We start from the raw sequence: 24,802 nt of genomic DNA on the forward strand, positions 1-24,802 counted from the left end.
AAAGAGGTGTATATGGAGTCTGAAAGGGACGTGGGTGCTCCCGAATTAAGGCAGATTAGGTTGACTGAGAAGGTCAGCCAAGAGGACACCTCTCAGGCAGGCTCTGGGAGAACCCCAAAGGGGATGGTGTTAATTGAAGTCACCGAGTGGCAGAAGGGGGTGAGGTAGCTGACCAATAAGCTGGAGGAAGTCTGCCCTGCCGGCCGAAGTGGCCGTGCGGTTAAAGGCGCTGCAGTCTGGAACCGCAAGACCGCTACGGTCGCAGGTTCGAATCCTGCCTCGGGCATGGATGTTTGTGATGTCCTTAGGTTAGTTAGGTTTAACTAGTTTTAAGTTCTAGGGGACTAATAACCTCAGCAGTTGAGTCCCATAGTGCTCAGAGCCATTTGAACCATTTTTTTGAAGTCTGCCCTGGTGACATCTAATGGCAGAGGGATGTAAATAGTACAGAAGGAAAGGGTCAAATGAGGAAGGAAAAGACGAACTGCAACAGTTGAAGGCGGTAGTCAGAGAGATTGGTTAACTTTGAGTATCATCCCATACAAGCAGCGTGACTTCCCCATGAGACTGAATGATGTCCTCGGGAGGGAAGATCAAAATGGACTGGGAAGAAATGCGAGAGCTCAAAGCGGTCGCGAGGACACAATTTTGTTTCCTAAAGGTAGAAAAAAAGTTGGCGCTGCGATGCTAAGAGTAGCTGTAAGTCCTCTTTGTTGGATTAAGGACCGAGAACTTTCCATTGGAGGAGATTCACGATGAGGAAAATATGAAGGGATGTCACCTTGGCGGCTGCAGAGTGCCAGCCTTCGAAGACTCGCTGCTATAGGGTACAGAGGAGGGAGGATCCTGCTCCACGAAGTATGCAGGAGCACTGGCATCCTCCTCCTGTCAGCGTGCGGAGTCCAGGGCAGAAAAACGGTGGGTGGTGTGCACCAGCGACACGGAAGTCGGCCGGATGAGCCTATCATGTGGTGACACCGTCGAAGAGGATCACCGAGCCGGCGAAGGAGAAGACCTTTTGCCTTTGTTTGACTTCTTGGAGCCTTGCCGGTTGCAAGGGGAAGACTCAAACGCTGGTTGGCTCGAGGGACATAGGAAGTCTTCATGGGAGTATTCCTTCAGTCCTTTCCAAAATGGCTCTGAGCACTATGGGACTTAACATCTGAGGTCATCAGTCCCCTAGAACTTAGAACTACTTAAACCTAACTAACCTAAGGACATCACACACATCCATGCCCGACGCAGGATTCGAACCTGCGACCGTAGCGGTAGCGCGGTTCCAGACTGTAGCGCCGAGAACCACTCGGCCACTCCGGCCGGCTGTCGTTTCCAGCCTGCTGGTTGTCTAGCTGATGACTTCATCCCTTGAGGCAAAAGTTTGGTGGCTTGTTGCACAGATGGAGGAGGAGATGGGGATGCTACCATGATGCTGAGCGATTTCACAACCTCGGTGCTAAATTTGAGGTCACATGTCTGCATGGCCACGTCCTTCGTAACAAGAACAGTACTGTAGGTGCCAGATGGTAGAACACAGCGTTTCCGACTAGCCAACAACTTGCGAGCGACCAGGTAAGGCACTGTTTCCTTTGCTCGGATCTCTTGGACAGCCCGCTTATCAAGATACACGAGAAAATTGCGCATGGTCGCCATTGCACTTGATGCAGTGGGAGAAGGAGGCGGACGGTCCCCGTCAGTATCCCTACCATAGGTTACACATTTGGCTGCGTGTCGACAGGTCCCTCGAGTGTAATAATGATGACACTGGTAGCAGCACATCGGGTTCAGAATATAAGGTGTGACTGTGATAACTTCATAATCTGTTTTGATCTTTCATGGAAGAATCACTCTATCAAAAGTGAGAAAGACAGTGTGTGTGGGCACTAAGGAGGCGTCAGCTATTTTCATTACCCGATGGACTGCAGTGACACCCTGACCAGAGAGGTACGTTTGGATTTCTGCATCGGTCAGACCATCTAGCAACCTGGTACAAATAACACCACGGGAAGAATTCAGCGTTCGATGGGCCTCGACACGAAAAGGATAGCCATGGGGGAGCGAAACTGCAAGCAGTTGTCGTGCTTGAGAATCAGAAGTAGTCACAGAAAGCAAAGTACCATTGTGTAAAGATGAGCAAGATTTCACAGGGCCAGGAACTGCATGAACACCTTTCTGAATAATGAATGGGTTTACCACAGTGAAAGACTGACTGTCTACAGTAAGTGAAGCCATGAGGAACTGCGGTGCACCTGGGGGGATCTTTGGATCGTTAGCTTCATTCCGTTTACGTTTCGTAGCCGTTGACTGTGAAGATGATTGGCCCATTGCGAGAAAATCTACTACGATTGCCAGCGTCTCCGATGGCTCGCTTCTTCCACCTGGGGGCCACCTTCAGGAGGGGGCACACACCCCATAGGCGATTGTTCACACCTCAGGTCACACTTCCGCAACACCTGGCAGGGGGATCAATTGCCAATTTTGGAAGGTAGCACCTCAGCAAGCACCCCTCCCTGGGCCTAGTCTGTACCAGGAGGTACGTGCGAACCCTACCTGTCGACCCGGGACTGGGAATTGCGCGTTACTCAGTCAACTATTACGCGTCGGACGCGTGGGCCGGCCTTCAGGAGCGCACATGGAGGAAGAAGAAACGCCGAAGCGGAGGAACGATAGGAGAATGTGAAGAAAGAAAGAAAAAAAGGAACGAAAAACAGTGGAGAATATTCCGATACTGACTACCGAAATAGCAGAGTACATTTCCAGAAACAGCTCAGACATGTTCCCCAAGGCAGGGGAGAAAGAACAGCAAGGTGATAGACATTCAGTATGGAAGGGAAAAGATGCTGCAAAGGCTGGGGCACCGTGGTATCCAAGCAAGAACCCGCCAAAGAGCGGCGAGCCCCCTGTGGGGACAGCAAAGTGTGCTTACCATTCACCAACTATTCTGTACTTCGTAAAAAGTTTCAAAGCTTTTGCTCAGAAAAACATAGTCGTGTCTTACTTTCGTCAGCACGGTGAGCCCCACCCCGCTCGTCACCCATGACGTCACAGAAGTTACAGCGAGGCCAGTGGTTTCACGATGCCGCGCTGTCTGCCGCGGGCGGCAGGCCAGTTTGCCCGCCCACCTCTCGCTTGCCTTCTTTAGAGGAAACGACATCACAAGCGCCGACCAACAGAGAAAGGTCGCTCCACTCGTCTTGGTCTGGGTGTTCTGCTGGCCGGACCATTCTACAAAGAAGCCCCCATTACATTGTTCGTCTTCTCATGGGACGTTAAACCACACGTGAACGAGGAGCTGGTGACGTCACAGCGAGGAATTCCGCGTTCTACTACGCTACAGAATGTGAAATGAAGAATCTTTGCCTCTTTTGCGGCCAACGAGATGTGACATCATTTTTACCTCACAAGCAGAATTGAGGAGCTGCCATACTGTATTGAGTTAGACCACGTATTTGGTGGCTTTTGTTCACTGTAAAGTACGTTTAAGCTATCTCAAAGCGTGATCAAGTTGAGGATCTCTCAAAAATGTTTGATTCTAACTAAGATTTGAGGTAATAAAATGGCAACAATCAACAGATCGGTGGATACAATCTTCCTGTATTTGATATTTTTCGTGTTATAGCTTGTATACTATGAACGATACCATTTCAATGTTATGGCTATCAAAAGCGGGTCGTTTTAACACAGTTTGTCATAATTATACACACATCAAGAAAGTTTTGCACCACCTCGGTTCCGAGAGTTCCGTAACCTGTACAAAAAATTGGAATAGATATCAACATAAACATCATTTCCGCCCTTTTTATTGCTCATAAAAACACACATTGCTTGTTGTACCACCGTATAGCGTGACCTACAGAGGTGGTGACCCCAGACTGCTGCACACACCGGTACCTCTTGCATTTATGCATTTATGCATGCCTGTATTCGTCGTGGCATACTATCCACAAGTTCATCAAGGCACTGTTGGTCCAGATTGCCCCACTCCTCAATGGAAATTCGGCGTAGATTCTTCAGAGTGGTTGGTGGGTCACGTCGTCCATAAACAGTCCTTTTCAACCTATCCAAGGCATGTTGGATAGGATTTATGTCTGGAGAACATGCTGATCACTCTACTCGAACGATGTCGTTACCCTGAAGGAAGTCATTCACAAGATGTGCCCCATGGGGGTGCGAACTGTCGTCCATGAAAACGAATGCCTCGCCAATATGCCGCCGATGTGATTGCACTATCGGTTGGAGGATGGCATTCACGTATCGTACAGCCGTTACGGCGCTTTCCATGGCCACCAGCGGCGTACGTGGACCACACATAATGCCACCGCAAAACATCAGGGAACCACCTTGGTGCACTCGCTGGGCAGGTATCTAAGGAGTTCAGCCTGACCGGGTTGCCTCGAAACACGTCTCCGACGATTGTCTGGTTGAAGACATGTGCGACACTTTTCGGTGAAGAGAACGTGATGCAAATCCTGAGCGGTCCATTCGGCATGTTGTTGGGCCCATCCATACTGCGCTGCTTGGTGTCGTGGTTGCAACGATGGGCGCCCCATACAGCCTATTCCGCACAGTTTCAGTCGTAACACGACGCCCTGTGGCTGCACGAAAAGCGTTATTAAACATTGTGGCGTTGCTGTCAGGGTTCCTCCGAGCCATAATCCATAGGTAGATGTCATCCACTGCATTAGCAGCCTTTGGCCGGTCCGAGCGAGGCATGTCATCGACAGTTCCTGTCTCTCTGTATCTCCTCCATAGCCGAATAACATCGCTTTGGTTCACTCTAGGACCCCTGGACACTTCCTTTGGTGAGAGCCCTTTCTGGCATAAAGTAACAAAGGGGACATGATCGGACCACGGTATTGACCGTCTAGGCATGGCTGAACTACAGAAAACACGAGCCGTGTCCCTCCTTCCTGGTGGAATGACTGGAACTGATCGGCTGTCGGACCTCCTCCATCTAATGGGCGCTGCTCATGCATAGTTGTTTACATCTTTGCGCGGGTTTAGTGACATCTCTGAACAGTCAAAGGGACTGTATCTGTGGTACAATATCTGTCTTCAGGAATTCTGGTAAACGGGGTCATGCAAAACTTTTTTTGATGTGTGTACATCAAATAATGACAGCTATAGATACAACTTTTGACAGTTCATACCACAAACGGAGCGTTGGCTGCCATGTGGAAACCGTAGCGCAGTTGATTGCGTAGTGAACTGTGAAGTGAAACACAAGAAGTTCCCATCCACTTCCCTCTAACTCTTTTTTTTCACAAATTGTTTTTTAATAGATTCTGGGTCTTTCTTATTAATTTAATAGAAGTATTACCTGCAGTAGTTGATGTTATTTATGACCAGTAACGTAACTGATGCAGTTTTTGTTCCAAAGGCGAATGACTGGAATGTTTCCACGATGGCTAAAAATCTGAACGTAAGTGCCAGTCTATGACAGAATGTATACACAAGTTACGCACTGGAACCTTTTGCTGTTACGGAATTAGGTGTAAAATATGTATACCTATCTTTTGGTTTTATATCCTGCCCCATGTTTGTATCTTGTCGGTAAATATCTTTTTCAGTGATGCTGAATAGCTTGGAAAAAAATCTTCTTCAAGTGAAATTAGGAAAGGAATCTCGATCTAGAAGTCTATGTGATGAAGTAATTTACGAGGGCAGTTCAATAAGTAATGCAACACATTTTTTTTCTGAAACAAAGGGTTGTTTTATTCAGCATTGAAATACACCAGGTTATCCCCCAATCTTTTAGCTACACAACACTATTTTTCAACGTAATCTCCATTCAATGCTGCGGCCTTACGCCACCTTGAAATGAGGGCCTGTATGCCTGCACGGTACCATTCCACTGGTCGATGTCGGAGCCAACGTCGTACTGCATCAATAACTTCTTCATCATCCGCGTAGTGCCTCCTACGGATTGCGTCCTTCATTGGGCCAAACATACGGAAATCCGACGGTGCGAGATCCGGGCTGTAGGGTGCATGAGGAAGAACAGTCCACTGAAGTTTTGTGAGCTCCTCTCCGGTGCGAAGACTTGTGTGAGGTTTTGCGTTGTCATGGAGAAGGAGAAGTCCGTTCAGATTTTTGTGCCTACGAACACGCTGAAGTCGTTTCTTCAATTTCTGAAGAGTAGCACAATACACTTCAGAGTTGATCGTTTGACCATGGGAAAGGACATCGAACAGAATAACCCCTTCAGCGTCCCACAAGACTGTAACCATGACTTTACCGGCTGAGGGTATGGCTTTAAACTTTTTCTTGGTAGGGGAGTGGGTGTGGCGCCACTCCATTGATTGCCGTTTTGTTTCAGGTTCGAAGTGATGAATCCATGTTTCATCGCCTGCAACAATCTTTGACAAGAAATTGTCACCCTCAGCCACATGACGAGCAAGCAATTCCGCACAGATGGTTCTCCTTTGCTCGTTATGGTGTTGGGTTAGACAACGAGGGACCCAGCGGGAACAAACCTTTGAATATCCCAACTGGTGAACAATTGTGACAGCACTACCAACAGAGATGTCAAGTTGAGCACTGAGTTGTTTGATGGTGATCCGTCGATCATCTCGAACGAGTGTGTTCGCACGCTCCGCCATTGCAGGAGTGACTCCTGTGCACGGCCGGCCCGCACGCAGGAGATCAGACAGTCTTGCTTGACCTTGCGGCGATGATGACACACGCTTTGCCCAACGACTCACCGTGCTTTTGTCCAGTGCCAGATCACCGTAGACATTCTGCAAGCGCCTATGAATATCTGAGATGCCCTGGTTTTCCGCCAAAAGAAACTCGATCACTGCCCGTTGTTTGCAAACGCACATCCGTTACAGACGCCATTTTAACAGCTCCGTACAGCGGTGCCACCTGTCGGAAGTCAATGAAACTATAAGAGACGAAGCGGGAATGTTTGAAAATATTCCACAAGAAATTTCCGGTTTTTTCAACCAAAATGTGTTGCATTACTTATTGAACTGCGCTCGTAGTTTCCGATCCTTTTCAGATTCGTCCTTAAGTGAGGCGCACAGGAGCTATACTGTACATAATGCACGCGGTGTGCTACTAAGTGTTGGCGCTGTCGCAAGACGAGAGCAAACATTGTAACGTATCGGCATGAGGGTTAGTTATATGGCAAGTTAAGTCTGAAACCGAGTTACTTTACTTACTGCGGCAGTATGAGCGTCAGTGTTGTTACCTATACACCTGGCAGTTTCCATTTTCATTTCTGTTGGCCACGGAATTAACTGCCGGCCGCAGTGTCCCAGCGGTTCTAGACGCTTCAGTCCGGATCCGCGCGACTGCTACGTCGCAGGTTCGAATCCTACCTCGGGCTTGGATGTGTGTGATGTCCTTAGGTTAGTTAGATTTAAGTAGTTCTACGTTCTAGGGGAATGGTGACATCAGGTGTTAAGTCCCATAGTGCTCAGAGCCATTTGAAACATTTTGAACGCAATTAACCACTGTTCGCTATGAAGTGTGTACCCGCGTTGCTAGCAAAATCCTAAAACTTTACGTTCTTCTATAAACTGAAATTTTTTTCAATACACACAACACCTGACTATCTTCTCAATGACCAGACTGAACTGAAAAACTAACTTTCCCTACATAACTTTCAAGATTTACTGTTTCAGAACAGATAATCGTCGCATCACTAACCCCCTCTCTCTCTTCTTTTTCTTCTTAATTGCAGTTATATCTGGATTGACCACCCAAAATCCTACTAAATAACAGTTGTCCTATGTAGTTAAGTAACTAATAAGGAAACATCAGCAATCTGACCTCCTATTTTACGGAAAGTAAAGCACACTCGCAAGATTTCAGCCCCAGCACTGGATATCGCGCAAAAGTCTGGACCATAATTCTGACAGTGCGCAGTTACAAAGGTTTTGAACTTCTATGCGCTCCCGTCTTTTGTCACAAATTACGAACCACTGTAGCCTAGCGGGAAGTACCGTACAGTTGACGGAGTAACAGATCTGTGAAGTACTGTTTCGACATTGGTAACATGTTTTGTTCATTCTGTCAAAGTGTGTGATTTTTAATGTGTAGTTGGTGCCAGAGATCTCTTAGCTTTGAACACTTATACGTCTCATTTCACATATGCACTGTAAATTAATGAAACGAGTTAGCGTGTTGTCAAAGAAATTGCGTAGCGCTGTTTAGTTCTGACATAGCTTTTGAGCACTATTTTCTTTCTATTTTAAGGCTGGCAATTTTAAAGTGAATCCAATTGACAGAAGATACGCTATTCTTCAGAGTGATTACCATGATTAAATTGTACATAGAAAGTCATTAACTTTATTGAATAATAATTGAAATGTTTAGTTTATTTAGCAGTACGAGAACATTGTTAAAATTATGAACACTGAATAAATTTTCAACTGCCAAGATAGCTAAAATCATTTGTTCATATATATTACCGATTTCGGAATTCGCTTTTGCTATCTTCGCTTGCCATGGTGGCCGAGGGGTTCTAGGCACTACAGTTTGGAACCGCGCGACCGCTCCGGTCGCAGGTTCGAATCCTGCCTCGGGCATGGATGTGTGTGATGTCCTTAGGTTAGTTTTCATTAGTTCTAAGTTCTAGGGGACTGATGACCTCAGAAGTTAAGTCCCATACTGCTCAGAGCCATTTGAACCCTTTTTTGTTGCTATCTTCGGGTCTCTGTTAACCTATACGAATAAATTATTTCCACGACCTTGGCAATGAAAATTTATTCAGTGCTCGTAATATAACAGATCGCCCGCACAATGACGATGTCAGTAGTGTTTATTGTTAAAATTATATAGAACTTTCATGTGCGTGCAGTTCATGTATTACGTACTAACATTACTCACTATTTTTCGTGTAGAATAACCCGTGTTATCCAACAAGATTCCAGAACACTTCAGGCTCGTGTGTCCATCTCGCATCTCGTCTTCCCTTACCTACACTACCACGCGAGCAGGAGGGCTCCGATTGTCATTCCGTTGTATAGTACTTCGCGCTCGGCTAACAGACGGTAGCAGTAGTGCAGAACTTGTGGCAAACGGCAGGAGAGCTTGGAAGTTTAAAATCTGTATGTTTAGAAGCTTCTAACTGCGCGCTGTCAGAATTATGGCACAAATTTTTGCGCGAGATCGATAGCTAGACCTAGTATCTTCCACGTGTGTGCATTTTTTACCTTAAAATATGGGGTCCCGTTAGGAATGTTACTTTGTAAATTAAATTGATGTAGTAAAACGAAGGTGGAAATGACATGGCCCCATACCGGAGGCCAAAATTGTAGGACAATGGAAAATGTAAATGGCGCGTAAATGGTATGGCCTCACCTTGGGCCCCAGAATATAGTGAAAAGAATACAGAAAGTTACATGACCCCACGCTGGGCGCCAAATTCTGAGAAAATGGTAGTTACAAATGAAAATGTGATGAAAACTAAATAAATTCAAAATAATAAAGCAGGCAAAAATTTAAATTTAGCATAACCATGCACAAGTCATCAGTACATCACAGAACTGGTTCGACTGTGCTCGGTAACTGAACTTGTAGTGCGGATTAACCACTTTATACCAACACAAGATGGAGATGTGCAGAAATGTGCAGGAGCTTTAAAGACGATTGTCAACAAGCTCAAAAATGGCTCTGACCACTATGCGACTTAACTTCTGAGGTCATCAGTCGCCTAGAACTTAGAACTAATTAAACCTAACTAACCTAAGGACATCACACACATCCATGCCCGAGGCAGGATTCGAACCTGCGACCGTAGCGGTCGCTCGGTTCCAGACTGTAGCGCCTAGAACCGCAGGGCCACTCCAGCCGGCTCAACAAGCTCAAAAGTGTTGCGTCCTTACACGAACACTTGTTAGCTGACTAAAATAATTACACTTAATGTAGAGTAACAAAATTTCTGAAATACACTGTGTAAACTACTTGAGTGATTAACATTGCAGGATCACAAGTTGATGTGAGAGCGAGGAAAGCTGTTACAAATTTGAAATTCTGCTGCATTAATAATCTGCGTAATTGCCAGAATGTTGAATGCAAGTATGCAACCGTGGGTGCTTGCATTGTGTTATACAGGCGGCGGATGTCCGTTTGTGGGATGGAGTTCCAGGCCTGTTGCACTTGGCCGGTAAATATAGGGACGGTTAATGCTGGTTGTGTATGGTGCTCATGTTGCCTACAATGTCCGATACGTGCTCTATTAAAGACAAATCTGATGATCGAGCAGGTCAAGACTACCTGTCGACACTCTGTAGAGCTTGTTGGGTTACAACAGCAGTATTCTGCTGGAAAACGTCACCTGGAATGCTGTTCATGAATTGGAGCACAACAGGTCTAGTCACCAGACTAACATACAGATTCTCAGTCTGGGTCCGTGGCACAACGACGAGAGTGCTCCTGCTATCATACGAAACCGCATCCCAGACCACAATCCAAGACATAGGTCCAATGTGTCTAAGCCGCAGGCAGGTTTATTTTGGGAGCTCAAATGGCCTCCATCTAACCAACAAGGCCATCATGGCACCGAGGGAGAACCAGCTTTCTTCAGAAAACACAGTAGACCTCCACTCTATTCTCCAATGACACTGAAGTCGCGAACGGCGATGATTTTAGGTGAGTGGAAAGCACGCTATAGGGAGTCTGGCTCGGAGCTGTCCTTGACGTAACCGATTTGTTACTGTGTCAATCTGGTGCCAACTGTTGCTGGAATTGCTGCTGCAGACGCAGTACGATACGCCACAGTCATACGCCAAACACGATGGATGGTCTCCCCTCTCGGTAGTGCCATGTGGCTATCAAGAGCCCAGTCTTCTTGTGACCGTACCTTCCAGTGATCACCGCTGGCCAGAAGTCATGTACAGTGGCTACATCCCTGCCACATCTTTGTGCAATATCACGGAAGGAATTTCCAGCTTCTCGTATTACACGACCTTGTTCGACGTCAGTGAGCTGTTGATAATGTCGTCTTCGTCATCTTAAAGGCATTCTTGACTAACATTAACTCACTACGTCCAGTCTCAAAGGTAACTAACGCTCAGGACCGTTACAACGCACATTTAAAGCAAACTTGCTGTGCATCATCATAGTGGCGCTACTAGCGCCACTCTTATCTGAGTGGGCGAAATATGAGTAGACGTCATCTTTCACATCTAGAAACAAGCATACCAACTTTCGTGTATGTGATACAACTCCTTCTTGGGGCTTGTACCTTTTTCCGTCAGTGTATATGTGCTGGATTACACTGACGATTCAACCTGTAAGTCTAGAATACATTTTTTTCCTCAGTAGATTAATGCAGTGGTGTGGTGCATCACTCAGCAACTGCCACCTCATTTCCTCGTCGGAGACTCTGCCCCATGCACTCAGGTAATGACTGTTTTTCGTGCACCACAGCCAGCCACGACTGTGCAGGGTATGCATTCTCGACTAAGCTCAGGCAACAGCGGCAAGTGTTTTCCTAAATGATGAGCTCCAAATGGAGCGTGCCTCTCAACTGTAAACAGGTTCATCAGTATTTACGACTGCGGATACACAGTGGTCGCGCGTTGCACTAGGGCTAATGTACTGATGGCAAACATTGTTAAGAATTAATTGCAGCGGGTCGAGAATTCGGAGAGAGACCGAACAGAGGGCAGTGTGTTTTATGAGCACACTGATGAGGCGTGCATTGCTGAAATGAGTGCAGATATTCTTGCCTACAAGGTTAGTCACTCGTCTGTCACTGACAGACCAATAATGTCACATTTACTAACTAGAACTTACTTTGTGTTGTTCATTTTTCAGTTCATAATTTTTTAAGTCATCAGACTTTCAAATGGTTTGATCAACTTCTCCACTTTTCGCTGCTTTATGCTAATATTTTCGTATCCATGTAGCTACTGCACCCAGTATCCACTATAATTTATATTCCGTATCTTAATCTTTTAAACCTGTGTTATTTTTCCCCACTAAACCTCCTGTTCCTGAATGCCCAGTAAACTATCCCTTCTTTTCGAAAGAGTCCTTCGCAGACTTCTTTCCTCCGTCATTCTTTTTACTACTATCTCATTTCAAAAACTGGTTCAAAAGGCTCTAAGCACTATGGGACTTAACATCTGAGGTCATCAGTGCCCTAGACTAAGAACTACTTAAACCTAACTAACCTAAGGACATCACACACATCCATGCCCGAGGCAGGATTTGAACCTGCGACCGTAGCAGCAGCGAAGCTCTGGACTGAAACGCCTAGAACCGCTCGGCCACAGCCGCCGGCCTTTCTCATCTTATATTTCATCTATTGATTTAATATTGAACATCATTAACAGCATCGCAGTTGACACTCCTTGACATTTTTTTTCTCTGGACTTTCTGTGGTTCACATTTCACTTTCATGCAATCCTCTTCTCCAGACATACTCCTTCAGGAAGTTCTTCGTTAGTTCCACTTTAAAAAATTGTTCAAATGGCTCTGAGCACTATGGGACTTAACATCTGAGGTCATCAGTTCCCTAGACTTTGAACTACTTAAACGTAACTAAGCTAAGGACATCACACACATCCATGCCCGAGGCAGGATTCGAACCTGCGACCGTAGCGATCACGCGGTTCCAGACTGAAGCGCCTAGAACCGCACGGCCACACCGGTCGGCAGTTCCACCTAAATAACTTATGTACACACAGCTTTTGTACTGAAGAAAGCTTTCTTCGTCTGTACCAGACTGTGCTGATATCTTCCTTACTTCAGTCATCAGGTATAATCTTACTTCCTGAATAGGAGAATTGTGTCACTTTTCCCACTACTGTATCATTCTCAGTTACGAAGTTTTCTGTTTCTGCTCCTCTTTACAGCCTTCATCTTTACCTTGTGCATGCTTAAATTACATGTTATGCTAAGCAGTTCAATTCTTGCAACAAGTGTTCTAAAACTTCCTTACCTCCAGGCTGAAGTGAGACGCTGACTGTGATACTTACCATAACTACCTGCTGCCCTTGCACTTTTCTTGTTCTTCCGATGGTTTTTGTCACTTCCTTCGGTGCCCCCTCGGAGTCCAAGTTTAAAACTACTGGCGATAAACCTAAGCACCCAGTTCCATCCTTCTTAACAGGAAATTGTCCTGTTTGACATCATACCTCCATTACTCCTACTTGGAGTTTTTTAAATCTCTGTCTCTGTAATGTAGACCCAATTTCTAAGGATTTGTGGCTGACACTCTCTGGGTCCTTTAATACTTCCCAGCTGGACGCTCCGGACAAAATATATCCGTTTAAGCTGCATGTGTACATTCTGGGACTTTACCAAACCCTGTCAACTGCCGTGCTGCGGTGGATACACCGGCTCCCGTCAGAGCACCGAAGTTAAGCACCGCCGGGCATAGCCAATACTTATATTGTCGACCGTGCTGGTAAACCAAGCGCTGTTGACAATCTCCCCTTTGCCTTCACGACAGAGGGAACAGGAGGGGTGGTAGTGTAAAGTCCCTGATTACAAGTCTCGTCGCCAATGTCGCGGATTAAATTCCAAACCTACCCACAGTGTTACATGACGTGATAGCATGCGCCGCTGTTGACGGTGATCCGTCTGTCGTTTGGGGACTGTAATCCCACAATTTATTATCATCATCACAGCCTCCCGATCATAGAGATTAGTTAATCTTATATTCATCCCATAATTTTGATCGCTCTGCATTTACTTTCAGGACAAATGCTAGTGTCCCAGTACTGTCTTACACTCTCTTGTGACATAGCCGTCTCAGTGAACGGATGAAAGAAAAGGAGGTGTCTTATGATGTTCTTTTATCTCCGATGCCGATTTATAAGAGTCATTTTATTGCAGTGTTAGTTTTGACGCATGGAATTGTGTAATCATCTTTCCACGGCCACACATCAACATGTTAAAGATGGACCGACACCATTGGATCCCCAATTTTAGTCTTTCATCTCATCATTATAGAAGCCAGTTCTCCCTTTTTGCCTTTTAAATTCATTGCAACCAATATTAACAACTTATTAAATGGAAAGTGTGATTATAGGACGTTAAGCTCAGCTTGCCCCTTGGTGCTGTTTAAGAAGAGTAATCTATGTACAGGCACCGAGTTTCGCCCTCTCCCTTCTCTCATCATCAGCCACCGCAAACATGACACCACAATACACGCATACCAATTACAATACCCTACATTTAACAGTAACACTTAAACAACACATAATGCTCACACTTTCACGAAGTAAAGCTATCTAGGGGTGCGAAGGATAGAAAACACCTTTCCAATTTAGTCGGCTGAACCTGCCCTTCGGGATCTTCTTGCCGTTCACGCCATACGAATGTACTTCACTTTACTAAACTCTACGGAAGACGAACAGGTATGGTTTTGAAGTATTGGGCTTTCCTCTGAAATGGACCTCCCATTTAAAGACTGACTGACATTTGAGAGAAGACGCCGAGTTCCGAGGACCTGAGGCATTTGAACAGCAAGCTTTAGGCCTTTCAGTTATGAACAAATTGGCTACTTGTTAGGCTGCAGTGTTCTTGGGGCGGCACGGAAATACAGAAAAACAGATGGAGGCATCCTCTGTAGTTTTCTCATGAAAATATGCCGTGTAAGCGGCTAGCGAACGAGTCACGAAAGAGTGGCAGTGTTGCAGTGGGACATGACGTGAGAATGTGGAAAGGTTGGCAACCTGTACCGAAGACTGACCGGGGTAGTTACCCATTATTCATCGTTCATTGGGCAGTATAGAAAATTGAGCCCATAAATGACACAATATAATGGGAGAATCAACGCCCAGACAGAATGAAGAAAAATAACGAAACGCCCAAGCAAGGACAGTCTGGGATGATTGGCAGTTCGCACTCTGGTCATGTGGAACAATTTTCGAATTCCGATTCTCAGGTGAATGGAAGTGCGTTGTAAGGCCAGGTTCCCTAGGGGAGCAAATCCTTACAAAAAAACCAGGCAGGTTTGAAGGCAAGCTCTGCTATCGGACTATTCCTGTGCAGTCCTCGTAAAGTGGTCACGGAAAGTCAGAATTAACTGGCAAGCTACGTGAAAGTGAAAGCAAAAATTGCAAAAAGGAAAATCCCAAAATCTTTGACGTAGCGGAATATGTAAACTTAATAACATGAATATTAGAAAGATATCAACAAAGGAAGGGAAATTACAAAAATAAATAAATAAATAAATAAATAAAACTGGAACAGCGCAGATGCGAATAGCAATCGCTACGGAAACGAATGGAGCCAGCGATCTAGGAAATTATACTGAAATGTATAGTGGAATAGAGCAATGCAGAAGATTGAACTCTGGAGATGCTATAATCTATACAGTACTAATATACAAAGGGGAAACGTTGTTTCCAAAATGTCGAAGATTTCCTGACCGATTAATTTCAAATTTTTACACGATATTCTAATAAACATTGGACAGATATGTGCTATACATATATTTAAAGAACATTGTACTGGTTTTTTACTAAAACTGTCTGCAAGAAAGAAAATTCTGTGCTCTGCTGCTAAAATGTGCATCTTCGTTTTCATTGTAAAGTCGGTTTTAAATAAAATAGCAGAGAGTTTAAACAATTAGACAAATTGTTTCCCTCATATGTATTGTTTCTTTGTATACACTCGTCCTATTTTAAACAAACGTTCTATACATAACAACGTGCTGTTTTGTTTTCTTACTCATAGTCAGTTTCATCAGAAAACTTCTACATTAGCAAAGCCGTAACTTCAGCTTATTGGCTTATGCATACAATACTTCTTTACCAAGACCATTTGAAGTAGCTGTGAAGGAGCCCAACATCGGACATTCAAATACGTTGGAACAGATTCACAATTACAGTGCTTTTACCATGGTCAGCCATATATGTCATTTCACTAACTCTTAGAACATAGCATCTCCAAAACTAATACTATACTATACCTCATGAGGAAATAATAAGAAACCAAACACTTGCAAAATGGAAAGTTTATTTAAACACCATGACCACTGTTACAACGTTTATCAAAACGTCTTCTTCAGACGGACATTATTCGCAACTCAAACACGTTAACAGTGGATAGTTTCTTTGTTGTTATTTCATCACCCTCGCCCAATACGGACGGTGGCGGGCTATCAGTTATACAATACTCCGCTCTTCAGGCAAGAGGACTGTTTTTAGTTTTTAAATGAAAAAAGATTAAATGGCGACAGTTTAAAGGACGAAAAATATACGCAATTTCAGAAACAATTGCAACATGGTGATATTCGGCCATGAAAAACGTGTGAGAACTTCACTTTCACTTAAAATCTGAAGAACCTACACTAGATGAGAATTAATGTGGGATCAGAGAATATGTTCCATAGGTCTGCGGCGAGTGACGAAAGTGATAGGCGTCTCTTATGTAGGAAAAGTATGGGGATGAAAGGTAGGAGTTATGGTGTATAGTGGGAATACATACTGTCGGGAAAAGACAGGAGGTGAGGTGTAGTATGGTATGTGGGTAGGGTAGTGGGCACAAGAAAAACGGAATGGGGATGGATGGAGAGGGAAATGTAGGGAGACCTTATGCGGAGTAGGATAGGATGGTTAAAACTGATAGGAGGGATAAATATTTGGACGAATCTCATTGTCTGGAGGAGGGAGTGGGCTGAAGTTGCATTAGGATAGGATAGAAAGTGCGTGTAGTGTAGGGACGGAGATATGTGTTTGTGAAGGGTTGGTGATCAGCGAGGAGTCAATGGGACTACTGAAATCTAGTTTGCGGATAGTGTAGGAAATGTGGAGGTGTTGGTTGTGGTTGAGGAGGGGTGGAAATGGGTTGGTTGAGGTGGTGAAGGATTCGTGAAAGGGTGGTAAACTGATGCTGAAATCGAGATGGAGTGCATGGCGTTCAGGGACATGGAGGGACTTACAGAAATTTGGTGGGGCAGAGATCCATGTAGCGTTTGCATAGGAGACAATGGATCGAATCAGAGTTCTGCAGGTGTGGAGAATGGTGAAGGAATGTAATCCCCAAGTTCGATCTGATAGTAGTTTTAGTCTGTTCTGAGCTTTCTATTGGATGGTTCGTAGGCGAAGTTTCTACTATAGTTGCCAGGCAAGGGTTAGTCCCCGATATTTCGATGTATTAGTTAACTGGATAGGACAATCGAAAATGGTAAGGTGGAAGTCAGGAAAGGTTCTGTTGGTTCATTCCACAAATATTGGCTAGGTTTTGGAGGTGTTCATCTTGAGGAGATATTAGTTACACCATGAAGTAAACTGACTCACATTGATTTGGGAGCATCGTTGCAGTTGATCGAGTGTAATGCAGACGGTGAGAAAAGTGTTGTCATAAGCACACTGAAGGAGGAGCACTGATGGGGTTGGTTTGTGGGGGATATTAGGAAGAGGACAGTGGATGGAGCCTTAGGGCACTCCTGCACTGGGATGGAAGGTAGACCAGTGTAAGTAGGCTGTTTAGGTTTTTATATTGGTAACGCCACATAGCGCTCTGTATGAAGATCACTGGCTGTGCTGTGTGCAGTCTGTGGCTGGTTGGCATTGTTGAAATATTCTCTATTGTAGTGGGCAGTTGCTTGTTAACAGCGCGTAGCGTTGCGCAGTTGGAGGTGAGCCGCCAGCAGTGGTGAATGTGGGGAGAGAGATGGCGGAGTTTTGAGAGCGGATGATCTGGTCGTGTGTCCATCAGAGACAGTAAATTTGTAAGATGGATGTCATGAGCTGATATATATATTATGACTATTGAACACTATTAAGATAGATGCCACGATTTTCCTTGTCCTCTCCCCTACATTACAGTAACCCCAATGATCCTTTGAAAATCAACCTCAGGCAGTTTACGCCATAGATAACCAATGGGTCCTCAAGATCAACACTTCCAAAATCCAGGCAATATTTATAGGAAGCCACACCTTCCATGACTTTTACCTAACCATTAACAACTCTCCTATCCTGTAAACTTTTTCTGAGTCATCAGTCTTCAGTATGGTTTGATGTGGCTTATCATGACATCCTCTCCTGTTCCAACGTACACATCTTAGACCAGCACTTGTACCCTACGTCCGCAATTATTTGTTGGATGTGTTCCAATCTCTGCTTTCTTGTACAGTTTTTGCCCTCAACAGCTCCCTCCAGTAGCATGTAAGTTAGTCGGTGATGATGTAACAGACGTCCTATCACCTGTCCATTCTTCTTGACGATGTTTTTATTTGTTATTTATTTATTTATTTATTGTTCCGTGGGACCAAATTAAGGAGAGTCTCCATGGTCATGGAACGAGTCAATACATGATATTTTAACACGATATTAGAAACAGATAAAATGAAATATAAAAAAAACATATTCAGGTGACAAGTCGTAAGTTTAAATAAAGAAAATCAACAATGTAACACTGGAATTTGCTTAGTTTTTTAGCTCTTCCAGGAGCTCCTCGACAGAATAGAAGAAGTGAGCCATGAGGAAACTCTTCAGTTTAGACTTAAAAGAGTTTGGGCTACTGCAAAGATTTTTGAGCTCTTGTGGTAGCCTATCGAAAATGGTTGCAGCAGAATACTGCACTCCTTTCTGCACAAGAGTCAAGGAAGTGCATTCCACATGCAGATTGGATTTCTGCCTGGTATTAACTGAGTGAAAGCTGCTAACTCTTGGGAATAGACTAATATTGCTAACAACAAACGACATTAAAGAAAATATATACTGTGAGGGCAATATCAGAATTCCCAGACTATTGAATAGGGGTCGACAAGAGGTTCTCGAACTTACACCACATATAGCTCGAACAGCCCGTTTTTGAGCCAAAAATACCCTTTTTGAATCAGAAGAATTACCCCAAAAAATAATACTATACGACATAATCGTATTAAAATATGCGAAGTAGACTACTTTTCGTGTTGAAGTGTCACTTATTTCTGATACTGTTCTAATGGAAAATAAAGCAGCATTTAGTTTCTGAACAAGGTCCTGGACGTGGGCTTTCCACAACAGCTAACTATCTATCCAAACGCCTAGGAACTTGAACTGTTCCGTCTCGCTTATAATATGTCCATTCTGTCTGATCAAAATATCGGTTCTTGTTGAATTGTGAGTTAGAAACTGTAAAAACTGAGTCTTACTGTGATTTAGCATCAAATTACTTTCCACAAGCCACAAACTTATTTCATGAACTACATTATTTGATACTGTTTCAATATTACACACAAGATCCTTCACTACCAAGCTAGTGTCATCAGCAAACAGTAATATTTTCGAATCACCTGTAATACTAGAAGGCATATTATTTATGTAAATAAGAAACAGCAGTGGCCCCAGCACCGATCCTTGGGGAACACCCCACTTAACAGTGCCCCATTGGGACTGAAAATCACTATCAGTCTCAATATTGCGGAGAATCACCTTCTGCTTTCTGTTCTTAAAGTAAGAGGCGAACCAATTGTAAGCTACTCCCCTTACTCCATAATGGTCCGACTTCTGCAGTAATATTTTGTGGTCAACACAGTCAAAAGCCTTCATCAAATCAAACAAAACACCTAGCGTTCCCAACCTTTTATTTAATCCGTCAAAAACCTCACAGAGAAAAGAGAATATAGCACTTTCAGTTGTTAAACCATTTCTATAACCAAACTGAACATTTGACAGCAAATTATGTGAATTTAAATGCTCCAGTAACCTTGTACATACAACCTTCTCGATAACTTTAGCAAACACCGATGGCATAGAAATAGGTCTAAAATTGTCAATATTATCAATGTCTCCCTTTTTATAAAGTGGCTTCACTACCGAGCACTTTAATCGGTCAGGAAACCGACCACTCCTAAAGGAAAAGTTACAGATGTGGCTAAGTACTGGACTAACATACATAGAACAATATTTCAGTATTCTGCTAGATACCCCGTCATATCCATGAGAGTTCTTGGTCTTTAGTGATTTAATTACTAACTCAATCTCCCTCTTGTCAGTATCATGGATGAGCATTTCAGGTAAAATTCTCGGAACACTTTTTTCTAAGAGCGCTATATAATTCCCTGTTGGGACTAGGTTTCTATTTAGTTCACCTGCTATATTCAGAAAGTGATTATTAAATACTGTACATATATGCGACTTATCAGTAACACGGACATTCCCACTACGCACTGATTCTATATCCTCGACCTGTCTCTGCAGACCAGCCACTTCCTTTACGACTGACCATATGGTTTTAATTTTATCCTGAGACTTAGCTATTCTATCTTCATACCACATACTTTTTGCCTTCCTAATAACATTTTTAAGCACCTTACAATACTGTTTGTAATGGGCTGTTGCATTTAGATTTTGACTGTTTCTAACGTTTTGATGTAATTGCCACTTTGTTCTACAAGATATTCTTATCCCTCTAGTCAGCCACCCAGGCTGCCTGTTTGTGCTAGTACCCTGTTTTGAACGTTCTAACGGAAAGCAACTTTCAAAGAGCACGAGAAAGGTCTTGAGAAAAGCATTATATTTATCGTCTACTGTATCAGCGCTATAAACATCTTGCCACTCTTGTTCCTTGATAAGGTTTACAAAGGTCTCTACAGCAACTGGATCAACTTTCCTAAAGAGCTGATGACTATATTTAACACTTCTTGCAGCACAAAAATCTTTTAGAGTTAAAATTTGTGCATCATGATATGAAAGGCCATTCACCTTCTTGCTAACAGAATGCCCTTCTAGTAATGAGGAATGAACAAAAATGTTGTCTATGGTTGTTCTACTGTTCCCTTCCACTCTCGATGAAAAGAATACGGTTTGCATAAGATTATATGAATTAAGGAGGTTTACCAGCATCCTCTTCCTTGCACAATCACTTATACAATTAATATTGAAGTCACCACATATAACTAACTTTTTGTATTTCCTATAAAGTGAACCAAGAACCTCCTCTAGCTTTAGCAAAAATGTTGTGAAATCGGAGTCTGGGGATCTATAAATAACAACAGTTAGAACTTTAGCTCCATTAAATTTAACCACACCTGCACAACATTCAAACACCTTTTCAGTGCAATACTTTGAAACATCAATTGACTCAAATGGGATGCCGTTTTTCACATACATGGCTACTCCCCCACACCGCAAAGAGATCCTCGAAAAGCTGCCAGCCAACCTGTATCCTGGTAAAGGAAGCCTCTGAATTATCTCCTTATTTAAGAAGTGTTCAGATATACCAATAATTTCAGAGTCAACATTTATAAGAAGTTCACTAACTTTATCTCTAATACCTTGTATATTTTGATGAAATATACTAATTCCCACATTGCTCGGATACCTAAGCTTTGTCAAAAGTGGTTCCTTTGTTAAAGAGACTTCCCTTAAGCAGGAATACCTATCAGCTGGCTTCAATCTAAAAAAGGTGCATCTCTAACACCCACTACTGCAGGAATTTTCCCATGAGTGATCCCACCAACCCCACCTATGCTGTCACCTATAAGCTTCGCCAACCTCCCCTTCCCATACCTGTTGAGGTGCAGGCCATGTCTAGTGAAACCCGTCCTGCTGATAGACTCCACCGACACCACTGAAATGTGACCCATGCTTTCTGTCATCAGCGCACCCCCAAGTCTCATGTTATTACGCCTGACGGCTGTATTAAGATGAGGCCGATCGTGACACTGAAACAGTTCCACGAAATGCACATTCGTGTTGCCAGTCTGAGTGGCTATCTTTTCCAGGTCACCATCTATGTCATACTCACCATCCCTATCAATATTATTACCAGCCCTACTCACAATCACTACCTGATCCTCTTTAGTAAAATCCCTACATAACCCCCCTATGTTAACAGTCACCTGAGCCAATCCTGCATTAGGCTTCACAATGCTGGTGACCTGGTACTCACTCCCCAGCACTTCCTGCAACTGCTGGCCTACACCTCTGCTATGAGAACTACCTAACAGCAGAACCTTCTTCTTCCTCTTCGACTTTGCAACTGTTCTAGCCACAGTAACTACTGAGGTCTGCTGCACACTTCCTACGTCTACAGCTACTAGAGATTCCTCGCCACTAGACTCTGACAGTTGGTCATATCTATTGTAAACACCAATAGTAAAACTATCAGAAAATCTTCTTCTCCTAGCAGATCTCTTGCCAACAGCCAGCTCCCATTCCCCAACCCTCTTCTCCCTCCTCATCCTATCTAGCTCCTCCTGTGCGTTTTTCAACTGCACCTGAAGGGCACAGATCTTACGCTCCTGCTCCTCTATCAACTTACTCTTGCTACATAACCTGCAGTTCCAGGATAGGATCTCACCAGAAGGCCCACTGGCTTCCCCACTGCATTCCTCCCAGTGAAAATACTTCGAACAAGTCTCACACCGCAATCCACTACTCACGAACCTACGCCAAAGCCCACACTTCTCACTCATGGTAAAATTTTACTTTTTCCAAGTTCCGCTACTACAATAAGAAGATGTTAAAAACCTGACTATAATAATCACAAACTTACTCTACAAGGGAAGTGACTACTATTATTAACAGTATTAATAAACAACAAATGTGAATATAACAAAAGACTAATACAGAAAGAGAATCAAACGTCTAATGACACAGTAACGAAGCTGAAAACAGTTCCCAAAAGGTTCTTCTGAAATTATTTCACCAGAGAACACAAAAAACACAGGTTGAAGACTACAAAAGTTCCTAAATAAAGCACTATACATAAACAATGAATTAGTACTTAGCTTTCGATGCGCCGCTACAGCTGCAACTGGTCAGCGCGGAATGTAAACACAGGTAAGGGGTTACGTTGCTCGATACGAAACACTCACAAATATCAGGTCACAACACAAGAAAGGCAGAGGTGAATGAAGAAACCACTAATAAGCCACTTATATAGTAAATATTATCACAAAAACTGTTAAAATATGTATCTGAAACTTAAAAATATATAAAAACTTAGAGAGCGATCTCATACGCAGTCACTCGCTTATGACGTCACACCAAAGATCGTCTCCATGTTTTCCTCCCCTCGCTTGTTCTGCGGAGAACCTCCTCATTCACTATCTTATCAGTTCATCTAATTTTCAAAATTCTTCTGTAGAACCGCATCTCAAATGCTTCTATTCTCTTCTGTTCTGGTTTTCCCATAGACCACGTCTCACTGCCATTCAATGCTATGCTCCAAATGTACATTCCTCCTAAAATTGAGACTTTTGTTTCACACTAAATTACTTCTCTTGGCAAGGAATGTGCTTTTTGCAAGTGGTAGTCTGCATTTTTATATCTTCCTTGCTCTGTCCGTCATAGCTTATTTTAATACCTACGTAGTATAATTTCTTAACTTCATCTACTTCGTAATCACCAGTTCTGATGTTAAGTTTCTCGCTCTTCTCATTTCTGCTACTTCTCACTGTTTTTGTCTTTCTTTGGTTTAGTCTCAATCCACATTCTGTACTCCTTACACTGTTCATTCCATTCATCAGATCCTGTACTCCTTCTTCACTTTCATTCAGGGAGGCAATGTCATCAGCGAATCTTAATACTGATATACTTTCACCTTGAATTTTAATCCCACTCTTGAATCTTTGTTTTATCTCCATCTTTGCTCCTGTGATGTAAAGATTGGACAGTAGGGGCGGAAGACTGGATCCCTGGCTTACATTCTTTTTAATCTTTACAGTTTGCGATTGGTCTTCAATTGTTATTGTTCACTCTTGGTTCAGGTACATATTGTATATTACCCAATTTTTCCTATAGCTTATCCCTATTTTTCTCAGGCTTTCGAACATTTTGCAACATTTGACATTGTCGAACGCTTCTTCCAGGTCGACAAATCCTATGAACTGTTTTTTTTTTCAGTCTTGTTTCCATTATCAACCACAACGTCAGAACTACCTCTCTGGTACCTGTACCTTTTCTTTCTTTTCCATTCTTCTGTATATTATTCTTTTCAGCAGCTTGGATGTATATGCTGTTAAGTTCATGGTTCGATAATTCTCGCACTTGTCGGCTGTTGAGATCTTCGGAATTGTGTGGATCATGTTTTTCCGAAAGTCTGATGGTATCTGTGAATAATAATTTTGTAACCACTTCCCCCAAAGACTTTAGAAATTCGGATGGAATGTTATTTAATCCTTCTGCGTTGTTTGATTTTAAGTCTTCCAAAGCTCTTCTAAATTGTGAACCTAATACTGGATCTCAGGTGTCTTGCATATCAACTCTTGCTTCTTCTTCTATCAAGTCGTCTGATCAGTCCTTCCCTTGTTAGAGATCCTCGATGCATTCTGTATTTAACAGTGGAATTCGCATAGCACTGTTAATGATACAGCCGTTGCTTTTAATTTCACCGCAGGTTGTTTTGACTTTTCTATATGCTGAGTTAGTCCTTCCGACAGTCATTTCTTTTTAGGTTTCCTCACAATTTTCATGTCGCCATTTCACCTTAACGTCTCTGCACTTCCTATTTATTTCATTCCTAAGTGACAATTTTGCATTTCCTCCTTTCGTCAATAAACTGATGTAGGTTTTCTGTTACCCATGGTTTCTTCGCTGTTAGCTTACTTGTACCTACGTTTTCTCTCCAACTTCTGTGACTGCCCTTTATACAGGAGAAGTGTCGTTTCCTCTAACTGAACTGCCCACCGAGCTATTCATTATCGCATTATCTACAGCCTCAGAGAACTTACATGGTATCTCTACATTCCTTAGTACTTCCGTATTCCACTTCTTTGCACGTTATTTCTTCCTGACTAGTCTCTTAAGGTCCGGCTTATTCTTCAACATTACCAAATTGTGTTCTGAGTCTACATCTGCCCCTGAATATACGCCTTACAATCCAACATCTGATTTCGGAACATCCGGCTGTAATCTAATTGAAATCCTCCTGTATGATCTGGCCTTTTCCAAGT

The sequence above is a fragment of the Schistocerca americana genome, chromosome 2 (genome assembly GCF_021461395.2).
Source record: "Schistocerca americana isolate TAMUIC-IGC-003095 chromosome 2, iqSchAmer2.1, whole genome shotgun sequence".
NCBI classification, from domain to species: Eukaryota; Metazoa; Arthropoda; class Insecta; order Orthoptera; family Acrididae; genus Schistocerca; species Schistocerca americana.